Here is a 24,732-nt window from a genome sequence, read left to right on the forward strand (position 1 = left end):
GATGGTAGCCCGCTGGACTCCTTGGTCCATGGAATTCTCCGGGCAATAATACTAGAATGAGTTGCTGTTTCCAAGGGATCTTCCCAACCCATGGATTGAATCTGGTTCTCCTGTATTGCAGGCAGATTCCTTACTGTCTGAGCCACCAGAGTAACCCTTCAGTTCGGTTCAGTTCAGTCGCTCAGAATTGCAGCATGCCAGGCCTCCCTGTCCATCACCAGCTCCTGGAGTTCACCCAAACTCTTGTCCATCAAGTTGGTGATGCCATCCAGCCATCTCATCCTCTGTCGTCCCCTTCTCCTCCTGCCCCCAATCCCTCACAGCATCAGAGTCTTTTCCAATGAGTCAACTCTTCGCATGAGGTGGCCAAAGTATTGGAGTTTCAGCTTTAGCATCATTCCTTCCAAAGAAATCCCAGGGCTGATCTTCAGGATGGACTGGTTGGATCTCCTTGCAGTCCACGGGACTCTCAAGAGTCTTCTCCAACACCACAGTTCAAAAGCATCAATTCTTCAGCTCTCAGCTTTCTTCACAGTCCAACTCTCACATCCATACATGACTACTGGAAAAACCATAGCCTTGACTAGACGGACCTTTGTTGGCAAAGTAATGTCTCTGCTTTTGAATGTGCTGTCTAGGTTGGTCATAACTTTCCTTCCAAGGAGTAAGTGTCTTTTAATTTCATGGCTGCAATCACCATCTGCAGTGATTTTGGAGCCCAAAAACATAAAGTCTGCCACTGTTTCCACTGTTTCCCCATCTATTTCCCATGAAGTGATGGGACCAACCCTTGGGCAGTGCTCAATAATACCCAGCACTACACAGAAAGGAGTCTCAGTAATCCCTTTACCCCATGACCAAGTCTTAGACAATTTTTCCTTGTCTAAGCATAATAGAATAAAAATAAAAGTTCCCCAAAGACAGATACAATGAATGTTAGTTGCTTTATTTGCTATCCAGCATCAGCACTTATTCTCTTTGTTTAGGAAAGCCACCGCAGTGTGAGTCTTGGAGAGAAGCAGGGTTTCATGCTCTCTTTGAATCTGGATAGCAAGGATACAGGCTTATAAATTAGATTTGCCCAACTAGGCAAAGAGTATCAACTAGATACTCTTGCCTGAGTGAGTGATACAAAGAAGTAATGCTGGGTTGAATTTATTTCACTGGTAGTAAGAGTTTTGCCAGCTGTGTCAGCAAAGATCCTGTCCCCGTTCCCTCCCTGCCCCCACCGCCCCCCCCCACCCCCATGCACTCAGGTTGTTCTTAGGGCATAGCTTAGCAGTGGGTCTATTCTTTCAAATATCTTGCTTTCAGCTACTTTGCTAGCTAGATACTACAGCTTTCACATCAGTTCTGTGAGCTTCCTTTATTTCTTCATACGTAGCAGGAAATGGTGTCTGTGGCTTATAATCCAAAAGACTAAAGTATCTGTAGATAGTCATACTTGCCAGATTTAACCAACATTTGTGCAGTTGTCCTCTCCTGATGAATTAGCTCTCTCTGCAAAACCTTTTATGCTTATCTCAGATGCAATTTTGTGTTTTATTTAAGGGAAAATTCCCTTAGTCTCTGGTTAAAAATATGGGCTGATAGGCATTTTCTAATTTTAAAAAATCTGCCTTATTGACTCCACGTCTCTGTGAGTGTGAGAATTAGTTATGTGAAGATGAAAGTATAAAAGTCTGTACAAAACAGATATTTTAATGTACAGTGGATAACTTTAATATTTCCTAAATCAGTGTACATTAAGAATTATTGATAATAATTTAATAATGAAGCAATAATTTACTTTTCTTGAAAGTTAATTTTCTAAACAAAATCTTCATTAACTTTCTAAATAAAGTCTTCATTATCCAGACTTTTCCAATGACCTTTTTAAGTTTTCCTGGTTATAGCTATCATCAGTCTTTAACTATCCTTGAGTCATTTTGCATCTTTTTAAGATAATGAAATAATATTAGGATATTCTACAGAATAAGTGGGCTTCCCTTATGGCTCAAGGGGTAAAGAATCCACCAGCAATTTAGGTGACACAGTTTGATCCCTGGATGAGAAAATGGGAACCCACTCCAGTGTAAGAGGGTTTCTCCTGTCAAGAGAAACTGCATGTGTTTATGTTAGGAATGGAAGAATGTCTGGTTCTGGTCAGTATGCAGTAATAAGGACCAGATTGATCTTTTTTCCTGAAATGATTAAAGATTGGATAAAGTATGTGCAGCCACTTTTCAAGATACTGAATTTCAGGCGGTGAAGGACAGTGACCCCTCAAAGATGGAAAATAAATGGGTCAGGTCCCACAGTTACCCCCACCTTGTTGCCTGGGATGAATTTCTTATCTGCACTGCAAAAAGAGGGAATCCACAGAGTCTAACAAATTTCCTGAGTTGAGGAGATGAATTAAGAATCTAGAGAATTGGGACAAAACAATTTGGCTAGATTTCAAAGGGCAGAGTGCCAGAGAGCAGAGACCCATAATAGAACTCAAGAGATCTGCAGAGGATTCACTTTAAATTTTCAACTAATTACATCCCTGTGAGGAAAATACCCAGGGCCAGGGAAATAGTCTTCCAAAAGGGTTACAAATATCTGAGGCTTCCATAAGATTGAGAATTCACACCAGCTATTCACACCAGCCAGATAGGAGAGCTTCCTAATTCATGGAGCAATGGGAGAGTATTCAGTAGGGTTTTGTCTCAGTAGTAGGAAATAATTAATCCTAGACTAAATACTGCTATGGTCTTGCCTAACAGATCTTAAAAGTAAGACCACCCCGCCTAAAATAAAATGGTTTACCAGTACCTGAACTATATCCCAGGAAAAAACTCAGGTATTTGTAAGAATACAAAAATAAAATGTATATCATCCAATATAAATAGAAAAAAAATTATAAAATTCATCTGGAATCACAAGAGACCTCAAATAGTCAAAGAATCTTGAGAAAGAAGAATAAAACTTTCTGGTTTAGAGGCATAGCACTTTCTGGTTTCAAAATATATGACAAAACTACAGTGATTAAAAGTATGCTACTTTAAATCTATTGATACAAATAGGTTAAAAGTAAAAGTATGGAAAGCCATTCTGTTGCTGCTGCTAAGTTGCTTCAGTCGTGTCCGACTCTGTGCAACCCCATAGATGGCAGCCCACCAGGCTCCCCCATCCCTGGGATTCTCTAGGCAAGAACACTGGAGTGGGTTGCCAGTTCCTTCTCCAATGGAAAGCCATATATATATATATATGTTAAAAGTCAAACTTACAGAAACAGAATAGAATGGTAGAATTGAAAAGAGAAAACAAGTGGCTGACTATATTAATATCAAACAAAGATTTCAGACCAAAGAATAATACCAGGGATAAAGAAGGTCATTTTGTAATGATAATATCAATTAGATAAGAGATAACAATTCTAAATATTTAATCTACCTAACATCAGAACTTCAAAATACATGAAGCAAAATATAGATAAATAAAAAATTACAGTTATAATCAAATATGTCTATATCCATTTCTAAATAATTGATAGAATAAGTAGACAAAAATTTAATATTTCAGTATTTACTCTAAATAGTTGATAGAACAAGTAGATGAAAATCAGTAAGGACATATATAAGAGAACTCAAACAACACTATTAAACTAATAGAGTTATGGTCAATTATGACTTAAATGATTATAAAACATAATGTCCCCAAAGAGTAGCATGAATGGAGACTATTTACCAAGATAGACCATATTCTGGCTATAAAAACAAGTCTAAAAAGGTTTGTCATACATAGTATGTTTTCTGTTTTCAATAGAATTAAGTTGGAAATCAAGAATAGGTCTGGAAAATCCTCAAATATTTGGAAACTAAATAGCACACTTCTAAGAAATAGGCCAAAGATGTATTCTTAGAAATTTTAGCTGAATGAAACATGATAATGAAATAAAATACCTCACATCAATATGTGTGGGATGCTGCTAGAGCAGCACTTGGAGGAAAATGTATAGTACTAAAATGCTAATAGTATAAAAGTAAAAATCTCAAAGGCCTCAGCTTTCATCTTAAGAGACTAGCAACAAGGAGAAAATGAAAACAGACAGGAAAATATGAAAGAGCAGAAAACAATGAAATAGAAAATGGAACAGCTGTCCAGAAAGTTGCCACCTTGAAGGAAAGTGGATTAATAAAGAAAACACCCACTACAGTCATCACATTTTAACAGTCTGATTATATAGGTTTGAGGAGGCATGGATGGTGTGGTAGAAAGAGCATTGGATGTGGAGTCTGGCCTGGCTTCTGGGCCTGGTACTGTCTCTAATGGCCCTATGATCTTGGACAAGTCGGTTAGCAATCCCAAGTCCCCTGCCAAATGTGGACAATGGTATCTTTTCCTACTTGCCTTGCAGGGTTTGTGGGGAAGGGAAATAAGATGATGCATATGAATGTAATTTACGTAAAACCACTGAAAAAATATGAAGGGTAGATTTGATAAAGAGAAATTTGGAATTACTAGATAAACTGAAACTTTGTGGTTATATGTGTAGATACAAGTCATCTTTGTGTTTTCAGTGGATATTTAAATTTTAATAAGACACCTGGGACAACATAAAATGTAGGGTTATGAGCTTACCGGTGCAGAAGAAATACATTCCATTGTTTGTGTTTATAATTAACCTAGTCTTCCTTAGAAACTCCCACCTGCAAGGGGATAGGAAAGAAGTCAACCTCACATTAAACTGATTGGGCTATAATTTAAAATAGGCACTTTAGAATGAAAAATGAAAAAAAAAAACTAAATATAAGTTGAATGTCCATTGTTAGGATAATGGTTGAAATAAATTATGGTATAGTGACAGTTCAGTCACTCAGTCGTGTCCAACTCTTTGCAACCCCGTGGACTGCAGCATGCCAGGCTTCCCTGTCCATCATCAACTCACAGAGCTTGCTCAAACTCATGTCCATCGAGTCAGTGATGCCATCCAACCATCTCATCCTCTGTCATCCCCTTCTCCTCCCGCCTTCAATCTTTCCCAGCATCAGGGTCTTTTCCAATGAGTTAGGTGGCATCAGGTGGCCAAAGTATTGGAGTTTCCACTTCACTGTCAGTCCTTCTAATGAATATTCAGGACTGATTTCCTTTAGGATGGACTGATTGGATCTCCTTGCAGTCCAAGGGACTCTCAAGAGTCTTCTCCAACACCACAGTTCAAAAGCATCAATTCTTCGGCGCTCAGCCTTCTTTATAGTCCAACTCTCACATCCATACATGACTACTGAAAAAACCATAGCCTTGACTAGATGGACCTTTGTTGGTAAAGTAATACCTCTGCTTTTTAATATGCTGTCTAGGTTGGTCATAGCTTTTCTTCGAAGGAGCAAGCATCTTTTAATTTCATGGCTACAGTCACCATCTGCAGTGATTTTGGAACCCCCCAAAATAAAGTATCTCACTGTTTCCATTGTTTCCCCATCTATTTGCCATGAAGTGATGGGACCAGATGCCGTGATCTTAGTTTTCTGAATGTTGAGTTTATTTACTGAATATAATGACAGTATGAAATGCAATTCAGCCATTGTAGTAATGAATTAGAGCTAAATCACTGTCTTAGAGATATTTACATGAAATATTATTGAGTGAGAAGAACATGGTATAGAAAATTGTATGTGATAAGTGTGATCTCATTTATTTGAAAAACAAAAATGACAAAAACAAAATGGAAATAAATAGGCCCTTTAGATCAGGCTTCCTCTCCTATTTCTGCCCCATCTCTCTGGCATGGTCTCTAGATTGGTGAGTAGGGCTCATAGGACTTTGTGGTGACAGAGTATTGGGGCCCTCAGATCCATCCTACACTCATTTAGTTCGGTGGGTGGGACCCTTCTCTGGTGACTCAGTGTAAAGAATTTTCCTGCAGTGCAGGAGACCAAGGTTTGACCCCTGGGTCAGGAAGATCCCCTGTTGAAGGGAATGGCAACCCACTCCAGTGTTCTTATCTGGAAAATTCCATGGACAGAGGAGCCTGGCACACTACAGTCCCTGGGGTCACAGAGAGTTGGACATGACTGAGTGACTAACACACACACACACACACCCTTCAGTCAGAGCTGCATGGGAGTCTTGGCCACGTCAACCACCTCCTGGAATCCTATCAACACAGCCTGGTTGCAGGCCCAGAGTAGGTTGGAGGGTTGTTCAATTAGGGTCCACTGGAAGTCTTTGAGTCTGCCCTTGGGGGCCAAGGAAACATCTACTTCTGATGCACAGGACATAGAAGCCAGACTGATCAGGAGAGCTAGATGTCAGGGCCCCGTGCCTGGCCACACAGCACCGAGTCTACCTTGCTGGGCCAGGCGCCTGTGGTAACAGGCAGGCCGAATCCCTCGCCAGATTTCTGATCAGCATTGGGAGTTGAGGTCTCTCTTCTATGTGGCTCCCTGATACTACGTAACACTCCTCCCCTTTCTGGGCTTCTGTCCAAAGAAATGGAGTTGAGGGGAAATCAAGACACCTTGATTGGAGAAAGAAATGGCAACCCACTCTAGTGTTCTTACCTAGAGAATCCCAGGGACGGGGGAGCCTGGTGGGCTGCCATCTATGGGGTCGCACAGAGTCGGACACGACTGAAGCGACTTAGCAGCAGCAGCAGCAGCAAGACACCTTGTGAGCACTTTGCTCCCTTGCAGCCCCCACCTCCCGGCTTTTTCCCTGACTCTTGAACACAATGACTTTTTTTCCCTGTTTCTTCCACTTCTTCTTATCTTTATTTTACCTGGAAGCCCTGAGGCCTGCATGAGGTGGGCTGTGTTAAAGCCAGCAGATGGCTACATAATTCACCTGGTCGAGTGCAAGATGGAAATGCAGGCCCTTTTTCAAAAAGTATTAGAGTTCAGAACAGCAGTAGCAGAACATTCAGCCAACAAGCACGTGGCTCTGTGCAGTTCCAAAGATCATATGCCTGGGAAGCTGGCCCTGAATGGGATACAGAGGCTTTTAGTCAAAATTATTCCTCAGCAAAGCCTGGAGTCGTGTTAAAGAAGTCCTAAGTGTGAGCTCTCTTCTTCCTTTGGGTGATAAACCACACAGGAAGAAGGATTCAAGGAACTGAGGTCTAAGTTAGGGAAAATTAAAATGTGTTGTTTAGTAATTGCAAAGGATTCTCTGGTAGCTCAGACAGAAAAGAATCTTCCTGTAACGTGGGGGACTTAGGTTCAATCCCTGAGTTGGGAAGATCTCCTGGAGAAGGCATAGGCTACCCACTCCGGTATCCTTGCCTGGAGGATTCCATGGACAGCAGACCTGGTGGGCTATAATCCATGGGGTCACAAAGAGTCGGACATGACTGAGCAATTAACACTTTCACTTTCAAAGGCTGTTTAAAGAGATTTTTTTCCCTATTATCCTGGTAATTTCACTAAACTTGGAAGAGAAGGGCACTGTTCATTGTACATGTTCTCAATCCAGAGAGCTGCCCAATGAGCTGGTCTGGCCATATGGGACAGACAGCTTCGTGCTATGACAACCATGAGATGCCAAGTATACTGGAACTGGGACAGGTACTTCCAACTTCAGACAGTATAAGAAAAGGGCCAAGTGGAAGGAGTTGATTTGAGGTAGGGGGTATAGGGGGATGTCTGTGGAAAATAGGAGCTATTTTCCCTGCTCCCCCTAAGGGTGAGGGACAGCAGGAGGATCACTAGAGGTTGGGGAGCCTGGAGAAGGCACAGCTGGCTGGATTTGAACACCACAGTCCCTTGCTAGCGCTGCCTTCAAAGTGGTGTGAGTGAGAGAATTACGTGGGAGGAAGTTTACATGGTTTCCCTGGAGTCTGAGGGCCTGGGAGGGACAGAGCATTGGGTACCTGCATGTGGTCTAGAGATTTCTGAAGGCCCAGTGGAGCAGCCCATGCCAATGGGATTTGAAAAAGCCATGGCATGAGGTTCCCGGAAAAAAGAAGGAAAACCATATCCATCTCTTCAGCCCTCAGAGGATGTAGAATATCTCTACATGGTTCCCTATAAAGGCTCATGTAGGTTGGTAGAGTCAAGAATCATGGCGCTGTCCAGGTGCCGCTGGGCCAAATGTTGGGGAGACCCAACCAGAATAAAGGATCTAAACCAAAGGAGGCTGTGGCTGCTCCTGAAAGGGGAGTCCTCAGTGATAGCGGGGGCTTGGGTGCTGCTGAACATGGCCCCAAGAAGCTTGCACATGCCATCTTGTAGAGACCACCTCTTTATCAGAGGTCACCAGTACTTATCAGGAATATCCCCAATCATGGGCTTTCTTGGTGGCTCAGATGGTTAAAAATATGCCCGCAGTGCAGGAGACCTGGGTGCGATCCCTGGGTCTGGAAGATCCCCTGGAGAAGGGAATGCAACCTACTCCAGTATTCTTGCTTACAGAATCCCACAGAAGAGGAGCCTGGTGGGCTACAGTCCATGGGGTCGCAAGGAGTCAGACACAACTAAATGACTCACACACACACACACACACACCCACACCCCCACACACATCCCCAATCATAAAAAGGCCATAGGCACAGCCCCACCTTGAACATGTGGCCCTGTCATGTAAACAAATTTTTTTTTATTTCTCGTGGTTCTTCATTGCTAAAGCAAAGCCCCTGGAGAGGGTCCCGGAGTCTGAAAGGAGGGGTGGGGACAGTGTCCATGACAGTGTGCAATGCTCAGATGGAGTTTCCAGTTACATGACCCCCCCTTGCCCTGGGGCTTTTACCTGCCTCCCAAGGTCATGCACCCCTGCCCTCCTGCTCCTGCTGGAGCCACTGCAGGACCACACATGCTTTCTCGAGGGGTCAGGGCTTCTTAAAATAGGAAAGGCTGCATCAGGCTCTGATGGGTACTGGCCATACTGGACTCCCTGCAAGACGTGGGACTTCCCATCCAAATACTGTGCATCCACCTGGCCAGGGCTGACTGCTGGACTCTTGGCCCTGTACTTCCCTCTGAAAAGCTGGATCTGGAGTTGTGGAAGGAGGTTGCTCTTTTGGAAGAGCAAGTTACATTTTTAAATGATAGATGCATGTCAGCAAATTGTCATGAAAAAGGATTAAGAAGTCAACAAAACCCAAATCATTAAATTGTAAGAAATCTTCTTAGAAATCCTTTGCCCACTCCTGCCAAACTTCATCTCTCTTCCTAGAGTTGTCTTCTGTGTTAGTTGCTCAGTTGTGTCCCACTCTTTGCAACCACATGGACTGTAGCCCGCCAGGCCCCTCTGACCATGGAATTCTCTAGGCAGGAATACTGGAGTGGGTTTCCATTCCCTTCTCCAGGGGATCTTCCCAACTCAGCGACTGAACCTGGGTCTCCTGCATTGCAGGTGATTCTTTAGCATCTGAGCCACCCATTGAGTACCTTGGCTGCATCAGAAAGGTGGAAGCAGTAGCGGGAGAGAGATGAACTCTTCCGGGAACCTGAACTAAGAGGGTCTAATTAGTGATCTTGTTTCCCTACCCAAGTATCTGGGAAAAGTACTGGATTGCCTGGTTGAGAGGAAACACACACTCACACACACAGGACATATTTTTAAAGGGCTTATTTTTAGAACCTCAGCTTTTGGATTTAGTCTTCCATGTTGACTTATGAAGGCCAAATTCTATGCCTCAAAAAGCTGTCAGTGCCTCTATAAATGTTAATATGAGATTTTCACTGTGAACATAGTATTTTTATATAGCCACCATCATTTTTGTGAACTACCATCCTTCTATTTTTATCCTTTTCCTTATAATCTCATTCAGTTTTCACTCTTTGTATTCAATCCCATTTTGCCTTCGCCTGCAAGGAGCCTAAATTAAATATTAACCAAAATAAAAACACTGTCCAGAAGCCCTAGGCATTCGTAACCTTGAGTACATTTTTTTTGTTTCGCTGTTGCCTTTTCTGAGATATTCAGCTCAATTAAATCTCCATTTACACAGTACAGGTAATGACTTGAAAACACCAGAGTGAGATATTTGTGAGCAGTAGTAACAAGGAAAAAAAAGTTTTTATATGAGTCTTAATTTGAAGGTCATCACTCTGTCATGAGAACTTAGTACCAGGTATCTGAGCTTCTCTCTACCTTAGTTTTCTTATCTATACAGTGGATATATTTACCACTAACTATCCCTGGGGCTCAGATGGTAAAGAATCTGCCTGCAGTGTGGGAGAGCCGAGTTTGATCCCTGGGTCAGGAAGATCCCCTGGAGAAGGAAATGGCAACCCGCTCCAACATTCTTGCCTGGAGAATCCCATGGACAAAGGAGCCTGGCAGGCTACCATCATGGGATTGCAAAGAGTCAGACATGACTGAGTTACTAACACTATGTGTTCAGTTCAGTTCAGTCGCTCAGTCCTGTCTGACTGTTCACAACCCCATGAATCACAGCACGCCAGGCCTCCCTGTCCATCACCAACTCCCGGAGTTCACTCAGACTCACGTCCATTGAGTCAGTGATGCCACCCAGCCATCTCATCCTCTGTTGTCCCCTTCTCCTCCTGCCCCCAATCCCTCCCAGCATCAGAGTCTTTTCCAATGAGTCAACTCTTCGCATGAGGTGGCCAAAGTACTGGAGTTTCAGCTTCATTCCCTCCAAAGAAATCCCAGGGCTGATCTCCTTCAGAATGGACTGGTTGGATCTCCTTGCAGTCCAAGGGACTCTCAGGAGTCTTCTCCAACACCACAGTTTAAAAGCATGAATTCTTCGGTGCTCAGCTTTCTTCACAGTCCAACTCTCACATCCATACATGACCACAGGAAAAACCATAGCCTTGACTAGATGAACCTTTGTTGGCAAAGTAATGGCTCTGCTTTTGAACATGCTATCTAGGTTGGTCATAACTTTCCTTCCAAGGAGTAAGCGTCTTTTAATTTCATGGCTGCAGTCACCATCTGCAGTGATTTTGGAGCCCAGAAAAATAAAGTCTGACACTGTTTCCACTGTTTCCCCATCTATTTGCCATGAAGTGATGGGACCGGATGCCATGATCTTCGTTTTCTGAATGTTGAACTTTAAGCCAACTTTTTCACTCTCCACTTTCACTTTCATCAAGAGACTTTTTAGTTCCTCTTCACTTTCTGCCATAAGGGTGGTGTCATTTGCATATCTGAGGTTATTGATATTTCTCCTGGCAATCTTGATTCCAGCTTGTGTTTCTTCCAGTCCAGTGTTTCTCATGATGTACTCTGCATATAAGTTAAATAAGCAGGGTGACAATATACAGCCTTGACGTACTCCTTTTCCTATTTGGAACCAGTCTGTTGTTCCATGTCCAGTTCTAACTGTTGCTTCCTGACTTGCATACATTAGATGTTAATATGTTGGGTGTTTACTCATCTAGAGTGGAACATAGAGCTTGAAATCAGACCTTTGCCAGGGGTGACAGTTTTGGGCTCTGTTAGACCTGGGCACGGAGAAGGCAATGGCACCCCACTCCAGTACTCTTGCTTGGAAAATCCCATGGACGGGGGAGCCTGGTAGGCTGCAGTCCATGGGCTCGCTAGGAGTCGGACACGACTAAGTGACTTCACTTTCACTTTTCACTTTCATGCACTGGAGGAGGAAATGGCAACCCACTCCAGTATTCTTGCCTGGAGAATCCCAGGGACGGGGGAGCCTGATGAGCTGCCGTCTCTGGGGTCGCACAGAATCGGCCACGACTGAAGCGACTTAGCAGCAGTAGCAGCAGCAGACCTGGGCAGCTTTGGAGAGGCTTGCTGACCAGCTATGTCTGCCCTGCCTCATGTCCAAATGGGAAGTGAAGTGCATCTATCAACTTTTAAACTGGTCAACTGCAAAACCTGGTGCTTTTCGAACTACCTGTAGGGAAGGACCAGTGTTTTGTTTTGTTTTTTTCCCCAAAGTTCATCACAAACCAGTACATGATCCTTCCACAAGGAACCAACTTATGACTTGAACCACACTGGAGTCATCATGCAAGTTTGCGTCCTGAACTGGTTTGTATTGTCTTCAAGGAGGTAAACCCATCCATCACTCCTTGGATGTCATAGCAATGTCAAATGTACTAACTTTGTCTGATAGCTGCCCTATTCTATTGTAATTGTACTTCCAAACAAAAATAACAGTAGCAAAATTTAATGAAGCTAAGATTTCAAGCACAAAATACAAAATTTAGAGAGTGTTCCTATCAATCTAACTCAGCTAAGTCGATTCAGTCATCTCCGACTCTGTGCGACCCCGTAAACGGCAGCCCACCAGGCTCCTGCGTCCATGGGATTCTCCAGGCAAGAGTACTAGAGTGGGTTGCCATTGCCTTCTCCAATGCATTAAAGTGAAAAGTGAAAGTGAAGTCAACTCAACTTCCCTGTTTTAAATCTAAATCCTCTAAGCATTATGGAAGGAATTTGAATGGTGGTGTCAGACATACCTGTATCTTGATCCCTGCACAGCTGCTTACCAGAAGTGTCTGTTGGACAGGTTATTTCTCTGAGTCTCTTTTTTTCTGTAAAATGTGAACCTTGAGATCTACCGTGTAGAATTATGGTGAGGATTAAAATACCTTGTGTTGATAAAAATACCTGGCACAGTGCCCAGGTGGGAACTGGCAAAGAGGATTGCTTTATATTGCGTATTTGGGAATTTGGAATCTAAACTTTGCAATTTTAGTTGACCCTAGATGCAACTATGCAAATGTTTGATTTTTCCTCAAAATCCAAAATAGCCTGCACACTTGAGCTTGGACTAGATTCATTGTATTTAGATGTAGCAATTCTGATTATACCTTCATTTAAAGTTCTGCATCTCTTTGGGCCTAGTTTTAAGTAAAATATATATTATAGCCAGAATATTGAAACATGACAGAGGTTCTCAATAGTATTAATAAAAATTCTTTGAGCAGCTGGTTAAAATGCAAATTCTCAGACTAGAGCTGCAGCATCTCTGACTCAGCTGTTCTTTAGTGAGACCTCAGAATTTATAAGCAACACCTGGCCCCTGCTCCTAGGTGATTTTGATGCAGGTGCTTCATGAATCATACTTTAAAAAAATCACTGTGTCTGTAAAAGAGTAGCATGAGGGACCCTTGTAATGAAACCATCCTGTATCTTGACTGTGGTAGTGGTCACATAAATCTACACATAGGATAAAATGGCATAGAGCTTATACACAGTCCTGGAAAAGCAACCTCAACGTTCAGATGTATTTAGTATTTGGGGCTTCAATAGTTTATATGCCTGATTTTTCTAACCTACCAGTGAAAAACTCATTTTCTTTAATAAACCAACAAATTAGCCAAGTGCTGGTTTGGTCAAGTTGTCTGCATTTGAGTTCTTTGATTTTTTTTTTTTTGGTCAGCTATAGAGTTCTACAGCTTGAGCCTAAAAATAACATGCTTTCAATTTTCCATGCGCAGGCACTCCATCACTTTGAGTTAAGTGGATAGGTTAAATGTACTGTTTAAGTTCACTAGGGAAAGCAAATGCTCCTGAAAGTGGATCGTTTTCTTCACCAAAATAGACTTTTGTCTTTGAAGCTTATGCCAGACACTCTTTGCTATCAATAATTTAATTCTCATGAAAGATGTTCAAAGATTTTGGGTCTCTACCTATGGCAGCTGTCATTTTCATGTGGTTGCTTCAATTTGTGTATAATTAACTTTTTACAATTATGCAAAAGGTAGTCAGAGTTGGATATTTAATGAGATAAATATTTTTTGACAGCTTAGTGTGTGGTTAGGTATAAGAATAGAATTCTAATCTTTTCAAGATATATGCTGAAATATTTATGGATGAAGTGAGATAATGAAATGGAAATTGTTTCAGAGTAATCCAGGAACAGGGGAAATAGGAGTATAGATGGAGCCATGGGTTGCTAATTGCTGAAGCTGGGTGATGGGTACCTGAGGCTTCATTACACTGTTGTCTTTGCTTTTGTAATTAGTTTGATATATTTCACATGAAACTGTTAAAGAAAAAACATAGTCAAAATTAGAAGCAGCTTTAGTGATTTGTAAGACAAAGTTCAGTGTTTCAGCGTGCATATTGCAAATGTGGGCTAAACCATTAGGGATCTCACATTTTTATCCAAGGGCATGAAACACTCCAAAATTTCTCACTGAGGAAGAATGAGTCTTTTTAGAGGGTCCCTAAATAGCATGATGTCTAACACTGCCCAGTGCAATAAGCATTTACCCTCTAAAGTTTAAGAATTTAAGCTCTAAAGTTCTTGGCTTTACAACTTAAGTCTGAGTGTATCATAATAGCAGGCCTTTGTTCTGAAATAACTTAGAGCAAGAGAAATACTTTAGGGGGCATTATTGCTCACATGCTTATTTCCCTTTTGTTTTTAGTCCCCAAGACTGGATAATATCCTTTTTTTTTTTTTAAATCTCAGTTATTTAGTGCAGTGGATTATCTCAAAAGCTTGCATGCTTAGGATTTCTTCCAGGTTCGCTTCCCTGTAGGGGAAGCAGATGGCAAGTGAGAGGTCCAGCCGGCCCACCCAGAGGTGCTGCAGACTCTTAGAACTGAGCGCAAACTCAGACATGCCTCCACACTCTACGCTGTACCTTCACCCCTTCATAATACCCTCCTGCATTTTTTGACTTTTTATTTTATATTGAAGTATCCCTTGGACTGCAAGGAGATCCAACCAGTCCATTCTGAAGGAGATCAGCCCTGGGATTTCTTTGGAGGGAATGAGGCTAAAGCTGAAATTCCAGTACTTTGGCCACCTCATGCGAAGAGTTGACTCATTGGAAAAGACTCTGATGCTGCGAGGGATTGGGGGCAGGAGGAGAAGGGGACGACAGAGGATGAGATGGCTGGATGGCATCACTAACTCGATGGACGTGAGTCTGAGTGAACTCTGGGAGTTGGTGATGGACAGGGAGGCCTGGCATGCTGTGATTCATGGGGTTGCAAAGAGTCAGACACGACTGAGCGACTGAGCTGATCTGGTCTGATAGTTGGTTAGCAATGTTGTGTTAGTTTCAGATGTACAACAAAGTGATTCAGTTATACATGTATCTATTCCTTTTAAAATTATTTTCCCCTTTATGTTGTTACAGAATATTGAGCAGAGTTCCCTGTGCTGTACAATAAGTCCTTATTGGGTATCCATTTTAAATATAGCAGTGTGTACATGTGAGCCGCAAACTCCCTAACTATTCCTTGCCTCCTATATTTTTAAATCACCTTTTCTCTATCATTGTACTTCTGGATGATAAATGTTACTTCCATAATATCTATCCCTTGATTCATTTTGGAATGACACAATTCTTTGGAAGACCAAACAAACAACCCATGTCACACCCCACAATACACACACACACAACTCCACAAAACAAATGAACAAAACACTATAAGCACTTACCCTTATCATTCTTCCAGCAAGCATCCCTTGTGGATCTCCAGGGGACAGAACTTAGGCAGCTGAGAGTTTCAGCATATTTGGGGGCAAAATATGCATACAATTGGAAAAATAGAGGAACAACAATTAGGTAACTTACCCACGGTCTTGAAACAAATGCCCCAAATTATGTCAGTAAGTAGTTGGAAAATGTGATATGTGACTAGCAGTGATAGTTTAAAAAAAAACCAAAACTCTTCAAAATAGACTTCTGTGGCTTTTATAAACTATCCCAAATATGTGCATAATCTCACAAAAGTCAGGTTTTCATTTTCTTGCATTTGAAATGAAAAATAACTATAGTTAGTGTTTGCCAAGAGTCTGCTGTATGCTAGGTGTCTGCATTGATTATTTTTTATTGTCACACTGAATCTGTCAGGTAGGAATTATTACTTCTGATTTACAGATGAAGTAGCTCAGTGAGTGAGAAATGTACTAAGTGGCATAGGCACTCTTCAAGCCCAGGCCTGGCCTGAGACCACACGCTGGTGGTGGTTTAGTCACTCAGTCGTGTCTGACTGTTTGCAACCCCATGGACTGTAGCCCACCAGGCTTCTCTCTTCATGGGCTTTTCCAGGCAAGAATACTGGAGTGGTTTGCCCTTTCCTTCTCCAGGGGATCTTCCTGACCCAGGGATTGAACCCGGGTGTCCTGCACTGAGGCAGTTTCTTTACTGACTGAGCTACCAGGGAAGAGACCACACACTGCTACTGCTGCTGCTGCTAAGTTGCTTCAGTCATGTCCGACTCTGTGCGACCCCAGAGGTGGCAGCCCACCAGGCTCCCCCGTCCCTGGGATCCTCCAGGCAAGAACACTGGAGTGGGTTGCCATTTCCTTCTCCAGTGCATGAAAGTGAAAAGTGAAAGTGAAGTCGCTCAGTTGTGTCCGACTCCTAGCGACCCCATGGACTGCAGCCTACCAGGCTCCTCCGTCCATAGGATTTTCCAGGCAAGAATATTGGAGTGGGGTGCCATTGCCTTCTCTGAGACCACACACTGCTGTCGACTAAATCTCACTCTCAAACCATCCCCGACGAGCCCAGTCTGCCGTACAACCTGCAGAGGGCAGTTGGATCCAGGAAGGGAGGCTCTTTGGAGTCTGACTTTTTTCTTCTAATGACATTTGAATGCTACCTGTTCTAGTGTGCAAAGCTCAAAGTTGCTTGTGGAAACCATGTACTTCCAATTATACCCAGGAATTGTGGGGTTAAGACCATTCCCAAAGCACTGCTGCCTTGTTTCACTCTCATCACACAAAGAAAACTTCTCAGAGTCAAATAAAGGGAGAGAGAAATGTCATTAACAAAGTGTTAAACCTTGATGTGCAGGAGATCCTTCTGCTCTCTGGGTCCCAAGATTTACCGGATGGAGCTTCTCAAACGCAGAACCCTCCAGTGGACGGTGTGGGGTGTCTTATGGAGACCTTACAACACTTAGACATCTAAGTGATTGCATTAATATCTGGGGACACCCTGAGAACTCTGTGTCCCATGCGTCTGTTCCCAAGTCCTATTTTCAGAAGCTCCACATCCTGGCAGGATACATAATCTGTGAATATTCCAAGAACATCTGCATAATAAATACACTGTCACACTCACAGAGTCTGGCCACCATAAGTGAACTGATTACAAAAGAAACTTTATTTTTATAGGTTGCAAAGTGGGAGTGAAAGTCATTTCTTCATGTCTAGTCTGAAGGTAAAGCTATCCAGAACACAGCTCCAAGAATTCATGAATTACATCATTGACAGCAGCTTTGTATATACAAAAATTCAAATATTTATGAAACAAAACCCGTTAATAAATTTGGAATGGTGAACTTAGTGGTATGAGGCAAACATCCAGAGATGAGAAATAAAACAAAAGTTAATTTGGTTGAAGAGTAGTCTAAATAAATCTGCCATTTCACTTTTTTCCCTTAAACATCTTTGCATGGATTACACTGTACCAGAACACAGGAGGCCATGGGGACCCAGAACAGTATGTGGCAGGGTCCAGCTAGGCCCGCAGAGTCAAGCCTTGGTGACAAGAAGCCACACATGAGAGAGAAGTAGAATCAGTGGAAGAGCAGTAGATGGAGACCTAGGTCGAGGTAGCCAGGTTTCAGGAAGTCCCCGAGAGTAGACAGAGATGGGGAGCCAGGTAGACTTGTCTGAAAGAAAGGCCAGTCCAAGTATTGGCAGCTCCCTGGCGATTTTGCTTTGTGTCCAGATTTATACTTCCTGTGATGCTAAGATGGATGTAGGCCATATAAACAGGAGGTCAACAAAAATATCTGAAATCAGTTAAGGAATGCAGATAGTACCTCTCCTTCAAATAGGTTCCTGAAGATAGATCTTATGTTCTCCGAGGTAGGCATGTACCAGCATTATTGGCATAGGAAAATAATGCCATAGATTACTGAACCTTCATTTGCAGACACAATTAGGACCCCTCTCAAATTTTTTAATGTGCAAATTAGTAATATATTTCTTTCCTTATTTAGAGTTTTAACATATTTAAATCTTTGCCTTAATAGTTTCTTTACATCAGCCATCCTGAGTACTTTCTAAGCCTTCTCCACTTATGAATATTGTAATCTAATAAGCCTTATCTCTATTTACTTTGGAGTTGAAGATCCAATTAGTTGCATTTGGAAACAATTAATTCACCCGCTCTGCCCTTCAAGGCAATAAGTGCCAAGCTTCTGCTCGTCTGTGGTTTTGTTCCCATTGTTCTGCTACATTCCGCTGGAGTTCTTAGCATTTCATCACTCTTTGAGAAAGCCTAATGTAGCATGGCTTACAGTAATAAAATGTATATTATGAGATTAGTGGAGAGTTTATCAGGAGCATAATATGTCAGAATCTGAGGTCTGAACTCTAGCATTCCAAAACCATGAGTCTTTGCCAAGTACTGCTATCCACAGCTTATACATTTAACCTCTGACAACTAACTGGATCACTTGACCATTGCGGCAACCTCCCTATTAACTCCTTTCCAGTTATCTACTCACAGTTATGGATGTTGTGTCTAGATTCAGGAGATGAAAGCAGAGTTTAGATCCTTTCAAAGTAATGAACTGGAGAAGGAAATGGCAACCCACTCCAGTACTCTTGCCTGGAAAATTCCATGGACTGAGGAGCCTGGTAGGCTACAGTCCATGGGGTCGCAAAGAGTCAGGCACGACTGAGTGACTTGACTTTCACTTTCAAAGTAATAAAATATCTATTATCACTTAAATCCAGAAAGGGAGGAAGAAAATAAACTGAGGAATCTGAGCAGGTACAGAAGAGGAAGTATGTTGGAGGAAACTTGATCTACAGCTATGTTGTTGCTTGTTCAGTTGCTAAGTTGTATCCAACTCTTTACAACCCCATGGACTCTGTAGCATGCCAGACTTCCCTGTCCTTCTCCCAGACTGTGCTCAGACTCATGTCCATTGAGTTGGTGATGCCATCCAACTATCTCATCCTGTCACCCCCTTCTCTTCCCACCTTCAATCTTTCCCAACATCAGAGTCTTTTGCAACGAGTCAACTCTTCACATCAGGCGGCCAAAATGTTGGAGCTTCAGCATCAGTCCTTCCAGTGAATATTCAGGGTTGATTTCCTTTAGGGTTGACTGATTTGATCTCCTTGCTGTCCAAGGGACTCCTCATGAGTCTTCTCCAATACCACAGTTCAAAAGCATCCATGCTCTGGCATTCAGTCTTCTTTATGGTACAACTCTCACATCCGTACATGACTACTGGAAAAACCATAGCTTTGATTGTACAGATTTTTGTCAGTAAAGTGATGTTTTTGCTTTTTAATATGCTGTCTAGGTTATTCCAGAATCACTGCAGATGATGACTGCAGCCATGAAATTAAAAGATGCTTGCTCCTTGGAAGAAAAGCTATGGCATCTATGATAGCATCCCAGAATTCTAATCACTGACTGTAACCAGTTTGGCAGATCAACAACCAGGCAGTCAACAAAAACACATATTACTTTGGATATTAGGGGGAATTGTTCCTTCTATTGCATAGATGAATGAGCTTTCCCTCATTCCCTCTCCTCCCTGGTTCTCTCTCCCCAGATGTCATCTTTCTGTATGTTTGACTAGAGCAAAATGTAAGACTAATTCATAAAGTGGTAAAAACACCAAGTAGGCATCTGATACCTTGAAGTATCTTCCACAAAATATTTTAAGAAGGAAAATACTAATTGTTGATTTACAGAAAAGTGTCTGTATAGTGTTTCTCACTGTAATGTATAGTATGATGACTGTGGAACCAAGCTTTGGCTCTTAAAGCTAATTACTCTGTGATTGTATTTTTTTTTTTTCCAAATGAAATATTTGAACACTTAGGGAACATTCCCATTTGCACTCCACTCTCTTAAAATGTCCCACTGATTAGTAGCAGCCAAAATTTGGAGGAAATCATACCCTGGTATTTTACCATCTTATTTTGCCAGAAACATCTAAAATGCTTTCTGCATATCCTATGGGCAGTTGAGATCCTGCCATGCAGAGAAACAGGAGTCAGGTTCATGGTCAGATCACAACTTGGAGCAACCAGAGGTCAAGCTGTAGGTTTCTGAGTGCCAGTCTAGGCATGATCTAGTCACTTGCTATTCAGTTGTCTCCCAGCTTCTGTTGGGACTTCTTGATTGTGCAAGAGACTATTCTGCACTCTTGGTGACATTATGGGGATGCACTGATGATCACTATGCTATCCTAATTAAGTTCTCCACCTGTGGATCTCAAAGATTTTACTGCATGGACCTTCTGAGCATGGCAGTTACTGGTATTTTACATGATAGACCTTTTTTTTTTTTTCTACATTCTTCTTTGGAAAAAAAATGCTGTGAAGAAAAGCAAAATAAAGGTTTTTTTTCTTCAAACTTCTACTTGCAGGTGAGGATAAAAGGATTATTAAGGCAGCCAGAACATTGAGAGATGTGTTGTAATTCCAAGCAAAGGCTTCTTAGGAGATCACAGCCAGAGGCATCGTGCTGTGCTTGGGCTTTAGAAAAGCAAGCCTAGTTCTAAGAAAGACAAGACATTTAATTTGATACCATTGTTTAGAAGCCTCTATAACTGCTTGTTTTCAAAAAATGGTTGTAACATTCCTCCTGACTCTTGCAATGTGACTTTGCTATTTCTCCCATTAAGAGGCAGAGTCTGTTTCCCCACTTCTTGAATAATGCCTGGTCTTTTGACTTGTTTTAATCAATAGAATGCTATAGCAGTAATGTTATACAACTTTCGAGGTTTTAAAAGGCCTTGTACTTTCTGCTAGAGACCACTTAGGACAAGGACACTACTTGAGGCAGTCATGTTAGGCGAGCCAGTCTGGCCTACTGGCCCAAGTTTATCATTGAAATTCTCTGTACTGGTAATCGGTAGTCTGGTTGCTTGACTTAAAGCAGCATATTGCAAATGACTGGTTGGGTTCTTTTTTTTTTTTTTAAGGGTTAATAATATAACTTGTTTCATTTATCCTGAACACTGTAGAGTTAAATTAGTAGATGGATTTAGCAGTCTGGAGTGATTAATTTGGTATGAATTTCTTTGTTGTGGCAGTTTTACATGGAGTTTTAAAAATCCAACAGCCTCAAACTCTTCTGCATATCAAACTAATTTGTACATTTTAAAATTAAATAGAGCTGATAGTTAACAGGTACAAATGAGAGGATAAGAGGCTAAAAAAGGAGAAGCCATGCACCCTAGCCAATAACCAACATCAGCTGCTGGACATGAGTGAGGCCATCTTGCACCTTCAGGCCCCTCCAACTCTCCAGCTGAAGGCAGCTGCACGTGTGAGCTCACATGAGATCAGCAGAGGAACCATGTGACTAACCTTCAGGACCGCAAGACAAAACATTGTTGTTTTATTTGTTACGCACATAGACTAACTGAAACACGCTCAATAAATAAGTTTAATGTTTAGACTTTAAAAATAGAACAGTTTTTAATTTGGCTCTGGGACATCAGTGTAAAAAGGGAAAGCAGAGCAGCATGCTAGGAGACAAACACCTGCAGCAAGTCACCAAAACTCTACATATCATAAATGAGAAATCAAATCCAGAGAGATTCTCAAATGCTCCAGCATATTGGATATGTCACAGATATGATTACTTGTCATATAGCAGGTATTTCTAGGAAATAATCTTAAAAAAAAAACACACTGGTTCCATATAGAATAATAATGATGCCTCATGTAGCAGCTAGATTATTATCTACATTAAGAGTGAGTGTTGGAAGATGGACAGAACCAGCCATTCCTCTGAGAGATGCTGATTACAGGTACAGGGCTACATAAGGACTTATTTCACACTGAAGGTTCTTAGGCATTAAAACCACCTGGGAGTCATTAATTTGAAATATTATACCATTGGGAGCTGAGTATTAAGCTAGTGAGAGAAAACTTAATTAAATTATCTACTTTAGGATTTCTTTTTTCATTTCCTTTTAATGGGGTTCTCATTCTTCTGTCAAAATCTTTTCTTTTTCCAAATCTGATATTTTCTCTATAGCATAAGAATGTGATTGAAAAAAAGGAGGGCTTAGTTCTTATTGTTATAAATCTCTGGAGTGATTTGCTCTGTGTTGTCCCAGCTTAATATACTGTTATGAAAGCACTATATTCTTCACTCCATTTTACATGTCGATTGTCTAGGGAGAAATCTAGCCATAGGAAAAAGTCTACCAATGTAATATTTCAGTAAATGTTATCCCATAATGACAGTGACTGAAAAATTATACATGTATGTGACTTCATTAAGTAAAAATACTTTTATATCCTTATCTATGTGTTTCCTCTGTCATTTTGTGCAAATTATTTGGGGGGATAAAGGTAGATAAAAGAAAGAGATGTCTTAAGTATCTCCTGTGTGCTGGACATTTATGTCACCTCATTGGATCCTAATAGCAACCATGTGATGAAAGGGCTGAAATTCAGAGGGGAGGCAAAATTAGGATTCAAAGTCAGGTTTGTTTTCCAGGTACATCCTCTTCCCTCTGTACCATGACACTGTGTTTGCTGAATTCCAGTTTTTATGTCAACCTTTCTAGGAATGGGGCACCCACTGCTTCATAAGGAAGCTTTCATGGATTTTAAGTGATTCTTATTGTTTCTAAAAAGACTTTCCTTATACTGCCTGAGGATCTTGGGTAAAAGGATCTTGAATTGAGTGGGGATATATGTGGCACAGTGGCAAAGAATCTAGCTGCCAATGCAAGAGACTCAAGAGAAACCCCGAGTTGGGAAGATCTCCTAGAATAGGAAATGGCAACTCATTCCAGTATTCTTACCTGGACAATTCCAAGGACAGAGGAACCTGGCGTGCTACAGTCAATGGGATCACAAAGAGTCAGACAGGACTGAGCATACACATAACTGATAAGATCTCAAATTTCCATTTCAACTTATTTTTTAATTCTAAGAATAGCTAGCTAGGTTTAGAAATTCAGGTGGTAGCCAAGGAATAGAGCGAAGCTAAACAGTTCTTTTGGAAAGGAAATTAAAAGTGTCCCTTAGAACATAGTGAGATTACTGTCCATATCCTAGGCTTTATTATGCCCAGGCCATAAACTGGTAACCCCTGAAGCTGGTTGAAGGATACTTGGAAATTCATTATACTGTCCTCCTTACTTTTATATATATATCTTTTTAATTTTCCGTAATTAAAAGTTTAAAAATGTTCAAATTCAGTTTTTGTAATATAATATGAAAATGTCTCCCTTAATATTATCCACATATCAGTGGAAAAGCTGTTCAGGTTTCTTAACACATACCACTTTTGAAAATGTTTGTTTTTTCAACCAACATATGCCTCTAAATTCAGTCTTGACTGCTTTTGTGTATGCTGGGCTGCCCCCCAAAGTTTTAATAGATATTTCTAAATTTATTAGTTGGTTTTTTTCTTTTTTTGGTTGTTCTTTTAAGTTGCATATGACTCTGCGACCCCATGGACTGCAGCACATCAGGCTTTCTTGGCCTTCACCATCTCCCAGAGTTTGCTTGAGTTGGATGCTATCCAACCATCTCATTCTCTGTTGTCCCCTTCTTCTCCTACCTTCGATCTTTCCCGGCATCAGGGTCTTTTCCAATGAGTTGGCTCTTTGCATCAGATAGCCAAGTATTGGAGCTTTAGCATCAGTCCTTCCAATGAATATTTGGAATTGATTTCCTTTAGGATTGACAGGTTTGATCTCCTTGCAGTCCAAGGGACTCTCAAGAGTGTTCTTGACCACAATTCAAAAGCATCAGTTCTTTGGTGCTTAGCCTTCTTTATGGTTCAACTCTCCCATCCATACATGACTACTGGAAAAACCATAGCTTTGACTAGACAGACCTTTGTTGGCAAAATAATGTCTTTGCTTTTTAGTATGTTGTCTAGGTTTGTCATAATTTTTCTTCCAAGAAGCAAACATCTTTTAATTTCATGGCCACAGTCAACATCCATGGTGATTTTGGAGCCCAAGAAAGTGAAGTCTGTCATGGTTTCCATTGTTTCCCCATCTATTTGCCATGAAGTGATGGGACCAGATGCCATGATGTTTGTTTTTTGAATGTTGAGTTTTAAGCTAGCTTTTTCATTCTCCTCTTTCACCTTCATCAAGAGGCTCTTTAGTTCCTCTTTGCTTTCTGCCATTAAAGTGGTATCATCTGCATATCTGAGGTTATTGATATTTCTCCGGGCAATTTCAGCTTGTGATTCATCCAACCTTGCATTTCACATGATGTACTCTGCATATAAGTTAAATAAGCAGGGTGATAATACATAGCCCTGACATACTTCTTTCCCAATTTTGAACCAGTCCACTGTTCCATATCTGGTTCTAACTGTTGTTGCTTCTTGATCTGCATACAGGTTTCTCAGGATCTTTAGATATATAAGCTGATTTTGTAGTCATGACCAGTTTTTTTTTTTTTTTTTTAAGAAAATTGATTCTTTGTTACAGTAGAAATGTATTTTGAAAAGACTATAGTCAGATATTTGTCTTGACTTCTGAATCAAAACTTTCATTTCAAATTTGATACTTTTAAAATCAGTAGGCTGAACTAGGTTTCTTACATTACCTTAGTTCAGTTCAGTTCAGTCGCTGAGTCGTGTCTGACTCTTTGCGACCCCATGAATCACAGCACGCCAGGCCTCCCTGTCACCAACTCCCGGAGTTCACCCAGACTCACGTCCATCGAGTCAGTGATGCCATCCAGCCATCTCATCCTCTGTCGTCCCCTTCTCCTCCTGCCCCCAATCCCTCCCAGCATCAGAGTCTTTTCCAATGAGTCAACTCTTCGCATACCTACATGAACCTATAACACAGCTTTTGAACTGAGACCCAAACTAAACAGTAGCAAAGCCAAAGCAGTGTAGCCCCCAGTGTTAGCAATTTTAAGTGATAAATTATCTG

General features: G+C 41.4%; 1 protein-coding gene across 16 annotated transcripts in view; it reads left to right on the forward strand.

The window, feature by feature from the left end:
* Positions 1–24,732, forward strand: part of SLC35F4 (solute carrier family 35 member F4) — a 211,948-nt gene that overhangs the window by 26,346 nt on the left and 160,870 nt on the right. Inside the window, exons 3-4 of one of the 16 annotated variants that reach the window (XR_015134316.1) lie at positions 14,561–14,786; positions 15,924–18,016. The exons of 11 other annotated variants lie outside the window; for them this stretch is intronic. The gene's annotated coding sequence lies outside the window, so the exon portion shown is untranslated. Of the gene's footprint in view, positions 1–121; positions 5,015–14,560; positions 14,787–15,923; positions 18,017–19,149; positions 24,589–24,732 lie in introns of those variants that run through there. 4 more of the 16 variants (XR_015134315.1, XR_015134325.1, XR_015134322.1 and 1 more) reach the window with 4 other exon arrangements.

Source organism: Bos grunniens, chromosome 10 (genome assembly GCF_055505025.1).
Source record: "Bos grunniens cultivar Pamir isolate PY7600 chromosome 10, Bosgru_T2T1.0, whole genome shotgun sequence".
Classification (NCBI taxonomy): domain Eukaryota; kingdom Metazoa; phylum Chordata; class Mammalia; order Artiodactyla; family Bovidae; genus Bos; species Bos grunniens.